The sequence below is a fragment of the Pituophis catenifer genome, unplaced genomic scaffold, assembly GCF_029215685.1.
Source record: "Pituophis catenifer annectens isolate HBS135680 unplaced genomic scaffold, rPitCat1.0.hap2 SCAF_4, whole genome shotgun sequence".
NCBI lineage: Eukaryota > Metazoa > Chordata > Lepidosauria > Squamata > Colubridae > Pituophis > Pituophis catenifer.
In genome coordinates, this window is record NW_027256884.1 from 115,113,649 (window position 1) to 115,121,649 (window position 8,001).

An 8,001-nucleotide genomic window follows, 5' to 3' on the forward strand; every position below is an offset into this window, starting at 1 on the left:
TGAACCGATGTCAGAAAAATATGCATAGGAATGAAGATTTGCTTCTGGCATCCAGTTTCCCAAGCTGTGCTGTATTAAATCTCAGGTTTTCAAGTTGAAAGATGCAAATCGGGAAGATACAAACAATGTAAAGAGAACATCTTTTGAAAATCCAAATTATAAGCTCTGTAGGAACAAGGAAATCAATAAAGTGTAATCAATCCATTTATATCATCTGTTTCGTACAAAGAGATCAGATTGCTATGAATTGCTTCTCAGGTTTTATCACTTCTTATAATAAAACCATATTTCAGGGTTTTAAGACAACAGTTTAGTGATTGGTTTTTAAAGTTGTGTGCCAATTAAAAATACAACGAATGCTTGTTACTTTATAATTCATTTTTACCAGTAAATGGAAGCCAATTAAGAAAATATATTTCTTCCTCTTTCAAAATCAGCAGATGAAATTGCTTGAAGCTCAGGAAATTTCTAACAACTGTTTCTTTGAGAAATACCTCTCTCCTGTTGTACTGTCTTATCTCTGAAATACTTTAAGATACTCTGATCAAATTTTGTATTAAGTTAATAAAACTGGAGTTCAAAGTATCTATTAAAAGTAAGCTGCTGGAACAATGTAGCACAGTAACACATAGAGCAAAGTAGAAATAAAATTATGAAAGTAAAGGTTAAAATTGAATGGAAATAAAGCTGTAAATGTGAAAATCAGGCAATACAATGTATAATTTTTAAAACTAACAAACATCCAGGGTACATTGCAGTTACATAAGTAATGTAGGAATAAAGACAAATGTACTAAAGTGGAATATAAAATGAAAAGCAGATAACAGGTGGAAAATGTTAGAAATCAGTTGTGTGCAGTAGTCCAGGTATAAATGCATACCAACTAAAAATATTACTAAATAATAGGTAATCAGTTTAATAAGCATAAGAGGAAAGATGTAGCAATTTTGTCATAGGAAAAAATATAACCAATTGGCAGAGTTTAGGGACTTACATCTGGAAAATGTGCAGGTTTTTTTTAATTTAAATGCCAGACATAAAGAATAGATTACAGAATTCAATTATGCACACACACACACACACAGAGTCCTTGACATTCTACCACAATTGGGAAGAGAATTTCTGTAGTTAAGCAAGGCGGTTGTTAAGTGAGTTTTGCCTGATTTTATGGCCACCTTTCCCAAAGTTATTAAGCAAACTATTGCAGTTAAATAAATCACATGGTGGTTAAGTATACATAAGCTTCCAGTTTTATCTCTTACTAAATAGTCTTTATGGAAGGAGGCCAGTTTTCTGAATAGTCAAAGAATCCTGGGCAAAGATCCAAATCCTTTAGTCACTTTCTTGTAGAATACTTGTGAGTTATGCAAATTCTTCTTAATGCACAAAGGGGTGTGTGTGAATCCTGAACCTCTTTACAAATGGTTAAGACACATATTTCTTTTCCTAAGGTTCACAAGACTGCCTTCACTACCTGGAAACACTGGTTTACCATTTGAAAAAGAGATGCTTTTTATGTGCTCTTATGCATTCAAAGACACCTTTTTCAAAGGATTTGCACAGCCGAACGGTTAAAAAAATGCTTTGGGAAATACAATTATAAGACATGGCAAGTTGTTACCACTAGAGGGCATCCAGTACCTTGTAAGTTACAGTAAAATTGTGAGGTAAAAAAATATGCTAAGATTGTATGTTTTCAGAAAAAAATGTTACTATACCATATATGAATCTAATAAGAATCTGTCACACATAAATCTCAGTTCTAGCTAACCACTAATAATGCTATAGAATATCTACAACACTCTAGCTTTCCCAAAATTAAAATAGCTATGATCCCAGTTAGGATATTTGCTGTGGATTTAAGTCAGTCCTCTCTCCCTACTCCTTAAATGAACCAGTGTACCTGTGATTTGTAAGAAATGTACATAATTTTAAAAAATACTTGGGTTGAGAAGTTTCTAGCGTTAAGCCAGAAAAATCCTCTTTCTCCTCCTCCTCCATATTATTAGCAATTACAGTAAGTAGCTGTTTTGATGGACTCAATTCAAGGCATAATTTGAGCCCCAGGCCAAAAAAAGTCCTAAAATTGCCATATTCTCAGACAGGTTAGATCAGATTGCCTTTTAAGTCCCCCCCAGCTACAGAAGTACCAGAGAGTTTGTAAGTACTCCAGGCCAATATTTGCCATGTACTCGTCAACAAGAGCAGAAAATCAATATCCTCCTAGTTTCAGAATCTACTTGCCGTTGTTTGTTGCAAGGTTTACAATGACCAGTTAGGCCAGGGGTATTAAACTCACGTCATGGTAGTGTCACGTGACGTATCAGGACTTTTTCCCCTTCGCTAAACCGGGTGTGGGCGTGGCCAGTGTGTGATGCATCCGCCCCGCAGGTCGGGAGTTTGACAGCCCTAAATTAGATACTTTGTATTTATTGTAATTGGACAAATCTTAAACCCCTGTGATCTGCATCATTATGCCAAAAAATAACCTCACCATCACCTTGCTCGGATCCTAGATAGATCTGAAGTTTATGTGTGACAGATTTAATTTGATTTATATATGGTATAGGGAAAAAACCAGGATTCCACAGTCATTTTCTGGATGGCCCTTCTTTTTTAAATCTGGTGGGAAATGATGTAGGTTTTTTTTTTTTCAATAATACCAACTGATCAGCAATGTTTTAACATTCTGCTTCTGAGAGATTTGAACTTTCTTCAATGCTGCATAGTATCACAGTTTTCCCCATGTAGCTGCAAAAAAGAGACATTTGCAATTGTTACCAGATTCAACTCCAAACAGGAAAAAACAGAAATGCCAAAATGTGTATTAATTTAGTTAATACTTCAATACATTCCTGTTTTAAAAGCATTTAGCTAGCTAACAGGAGCATTGTAAAAAATTTTCTTCAGTTTGGTAAAAAAGATGTCCACCAAAAATAAAGCAAAAAAAAAATCATCCAAGAAATAGAAAAGCAAGCATTATTTTTTTTAAAAAAAGTGTTAAAACTAAAGCTCAGCTCATAGATGAATCACGATGTTTCCACTTTTCTCTTTTCATTATTCAAAAAATTAAAGCATAATGGGATTTTAAAAACTTCAATAAAGATATTTGCTAACCAGCTTAAACATGTCTACTTATAATCACTTGGCAATGTTAGGTCAGGTTAGGACAGATTCTGGCTATAGTGCTTCAAAATCAAGTGAGGAGGGAAGGATCCAGAACTTTGTTGACTTTAGGGAAGAAAGCTTTGCATTTCTTCTAACCAAGAGATCGGTGGGGCGCTAATTGAGTGTTAGATCATACTGAGGCAACAATCAAGATCCAAAATAATATTAAACTTGACATCTTGAGCCCTCTCAGGTATAGGTAGTCCTCAATTTACAAATGTAACTGAGCTTGCAATTATGGTTGTAAGTCTTGCTGTCGTTAAGTGGGCCATCATGTGATTTTACAAGTTTGTTTGTTTGTTTGTTTGTTTGTTTTGCAATGCCCATTAAACTAATCCACAATCATTACAACTGATGTATCCTTGGAATAGAAAGGTTTTGGTTCTGCAGCTCTTATTAGCCTGAACTAGCAGGATCAATCTATCCTATCAGAGCTAAAGAAGCTTCTTGGATGAGAAGCAAAATGTCTTCAAAGAAAAAAAAAAACCAAGAAAATCCGGTTGCTTCCTGAAAAAAAGCACCTTTGGGACAACCATGACCTGGATGACTTGAGAATCTCTAGACTTTTAACAGGATCAATGATCAAGAATGATACGATTTGCAATGTAACAACATCTGGAAAGTTGTGTGTTCCTGGTCCTTGCGTTGCATTGCATTGCATTCTTGTGTTGCTCTCAAAATCTGTAATGTTGTAGCTATGTCTCATGATAAAGTCTCTATTAGTAATTTAATTTATGTTCTTTTCATCTGCCTCATACACTTGGGTTATTTGTTGTAGTGTGGATTCTTACACGGAGGCTACTAGCTCTTGTATAAACAATACTCAGGTAAAGGCTGGCCTCAGAAGAGATGAGCTGCCTTCTATTTTAAACAAAAGGACAGGAGAAAGTCAGCAAGAAGCTAACAATATTGAATTGCCTGTGCAGAAAGTTCCACTGGGAACTTTCTTACTTCTGTGTAGCGGCTTCCATATCTGAGCTTCTGTTGGATACTATAACTTTGGTTGGCAATGGAGTTCCTTAGGTTTATAATCTTCCAGGACTTCAATCTGCCATCCCTAATGGACCTGATCCAGTTTACTGAGGGCCTTTAGAAATATGCAGAAGTTATGATAAAGGGACTATATACTTAATGCTTCATGTATTGACAGCAGCGAGAATTGTATTTGCACAATATTGGAAAAATGAGAACACCACACCAGACGAAAACATAATTTGGAAATAATTGGACTGCGTAGAGATGGATAGATTGACATTAAAAATAAAAGATAAAGGAGATACAGAGTATTATTCAACATGGGATGGGTTTTATCAGTGGTATAAGAGGTAGAAGTTAGAAGATGAAATATTATTGTTATGTGTATGTAAAAGATGAACATAATTTATGACTATAAGCATGCTAGTATAATTAATATGACTACAAATAAATTTTGTTAGTTGCAAAGTCATGTCTGACCCATCGCGAACCCATGGACAACGTTCCTCCAGGCCTTCCTGTCCTCTACCATCCTCTGGAGTCCATTTAAGCTTACGCCTACTGCTTCAGTAACTCCATTCAGCCACCTCGTTGTCTGTCGTCCCCTTCTTCTTTTGCCCGCTATCTTTCGCAGCATTAGGCACTTCTCCAGTGAGTCCTTCCTTCTCATTAGGTGGCCAAAGTATTTGAGTTTCATCTTCAGGACCTGACCTTCTAAAGAGCAGTCAGGGTTGATCTCCTCTAGGACTGAGTTGCCGGATGCCATGATCTTAGTTTTCTTAATATTGAGTTTCAAGCCAACTTTTGCACTCTCCTTCTTCACCCGCATCAAGAGACTCTTTAGTTCCTCTTCACTTTCTGCCATTACAGTGGTATAATCTGCATATCTGAGGTTGTTGATATTTCTCCCGGCAATCTTAATTCCAACTTTTGATTCATCTAGCCCCGCCTTTCTCATGATGTGCTCTGCATATAAGTTAAATAGGCAGGGAGACAGTATACAGCCTTGCTGGACTCCTTTCCCAATTTTGAACCAATCAATGGTTCTGTGTCCAGTTCTCACTGTTGCTTCTTGACCCGCATATAGGTTTCTCAAGAGATAAATAAGATGTTCTGGTACTCTTTAAGAACTTGCCACAATTTGTTGTAATCCACACAATCAAAGGCTTTAGCATAGTCAATGAAGCAGAAGTAGATGTTTTTCTGGAACTCCCTAGCTTTCTCCATGATCCAGCATATGTTGGCAATATGATTTCTAGTTCTTCTGCCTCTTTAAAATCCTGCCTGTTCTCTATCCACATACTGCTGGAGCCTAGCTTGTAGGATTTTAAGCATAACCTTACTAGTATGGGAAATGAGTGCAATGGGGTGATAGTTTGAACATTCTTTGGCATTGCCTTTCTTTGGAATTGGAATGTAAACTGAACTTTTCCAATCCTGTGGCCACTGTTGAGTTTTCCAAATTTGCTGGCAAATTGAGTGTAGCACTCTTACTGCATCGTCTTTTAAGATTTTGAATAGCTCAGCTGGAATATTGTCACCTCCACTAGCTTTGTTATTGCTCAGATTTACTACGGCCCATTTGACTTCACATTCCAGGATGTCTCACTCGAGGTCAATGATCACCCCATCGTGGTTATCAGGGATGTTAAGCTCATTCTTGTATAGTTCTTCTGTGTAATTTTGCAACCTCTTCTTAATCTCTTCTGCCTCTGTTAGGTCCCTGCCATTTTGGTCCTTTATCATGCCCATCTTTGCATGAAACATTCCCTTCATATCTCCAATTTTCTTGAAGAGATCTCTGGTCCTCCCTATTCTATTCTTTTATTTCTTTGCACTGTTCATTTAAGAAGGCATTCTTATCTCTTCTAGCTTTTCTCTGGAATTCTGCATTCAACTGGATGTATCTTTCTCTTTCTTCCTTGCCTTTCACTTCCCCTCTTTCCTCAGCTATTTGCAAAGCTTCCTCAGACAACCATTTTGCTTTCTTGCCTTTATTTTTCTTTGGGATGGTTTTAGTTGTTACCTCTTGTACAATCTTGCGAACCTTTGTCCATAGTTTTTCAGGCACTCTATCTATCGGATCTAATTCCTTAAATCTATTTGTCACCTGTACTGTATATTCATCAAGGATATGATTTAGTTCATGCCTGAGTGGCCTAGTGCTTTTCCCTACTTTCTTCAATTTAAGCCTAAATTTTGCAACAAGAAGCTCATTATCTGAGCCACAGTCAGCTCCTGGTCTTGTTTTTACTGACTGTATAGAGCTTCTCCATCTTTGGCTGCAGAGCACATAGTCAATCTGATTTCTGTGTTGACCATCTGGTGATGTCCATGTGTAGAGACGTCTCTTAGGTTGTTGGGAAAGAGTGTTTGCTATGACTATCGTATTATCTTGACAGAATTCTAGCAGCCTGTGCCCTGCTTCATTTTGTACTCCAAGGCCAAACTTGCCTCTTATTTCAATTATCTTTTGGCTTCCTACTTTAGCATTCCAATCCCCCATGATGATAAGGACATCATTTTTTGGTGTTAATTCTATAAGGTGCTGTAGGGCTTCATAGAACCGGTCAATTTCATCCTCTTCATTCTTTTAGAGAATCGTTGACGCCACCTTATCTGTGTCATCAGGGTCACCTGAGTAGAAGGCTCCACATCCTTATCTGTGTCATCAGGGACACCTGAGTAAAAGGCTCCGGTGACCCTGATGACACAGAAAAACCTCCAGGTGGCCTCAACGACTCTCTAAACAAATGCAAATGACCAGCTGTCTGCAAGGAGTATAAATCCTTCCATTCCCCACCATCCAGTCAGAGCTGAAGAAGCTTCTTGAATGAGAAGTGCAACATCTTCAAAGAAAAACCAGAAAGTCCAGTTGCCTCTTGAAAAAACATCTTTGGGACTGACTTTATTATCTTTCTGTATACAAGTAGTCTTTGAGATATATGACTGTAACGGAGTCTGGCCATTATGGTTGTAAATTGTAATGGTCATAAAATGGGTCAGTCATGTGACCAACCTGATTTTACAACCTTTTTTGTGGTGATTGACAAGTGAAAGCGCAGTCATAAAACAACTGCCATGGTCGTTAAGCAAACCGGTGATTCACTATGGTCTGGTTTTGCTGACAATCAGAAGTAAACACCAGTTTTCAGCAAAACCATCATAAAATGTGGTCACATGACTATGGGGAAGATGACCATCAGAAAATGGGTTATTAGTATCTCCCCAGGTAGATTCATCATAACTTTGCACGATTATTAAGCAACCAGTCATAAGTCAAGGAATACCTGTGGCTGTGAGGACTGACTTTTCTCCCAAATATTGATAGTAACTGAGCCAATTCTGTTGTGAAAACGCGTTTTAGCCATACCAGGCCTTGACTATGTGTTGAGTATGCTTTGATATATTGGTTTTACGTTGTATTTTTCCTTTTACTGCATTGAAGATTTTTTTAAAAAAAGCTCATTAACTCTGTCAGAATCCCAAATTATGAGTGGGAGTGCTTTGATAAATTCCGTTTAATAATGATTCTCTTGAATATTTTTATTACCCTATGTCTAAAAAAAGAGACCCAGTTTAATGTAATGGTTAAGGCATCAGACTAGAAACTGGCAGACTGAATTCTAGTCCCACCGTAGCCAGAAAGCGAGCTGGGTGATCTTGGGACAATCATTCTCCCTCAGCCCTAGGAAGCAGGTAATGGCAAACCACTCAAAACCTTGCCCAGAAATCTGTGGGAACTCAAAGGCACACACATACACAATCTAAATCTAAAAGGGCATCTTACAATGTTGCCAACTGATGCAGATTTACAATTAAAATGCCTTAAAGAAGATGAATGCAAATAACCAAAAC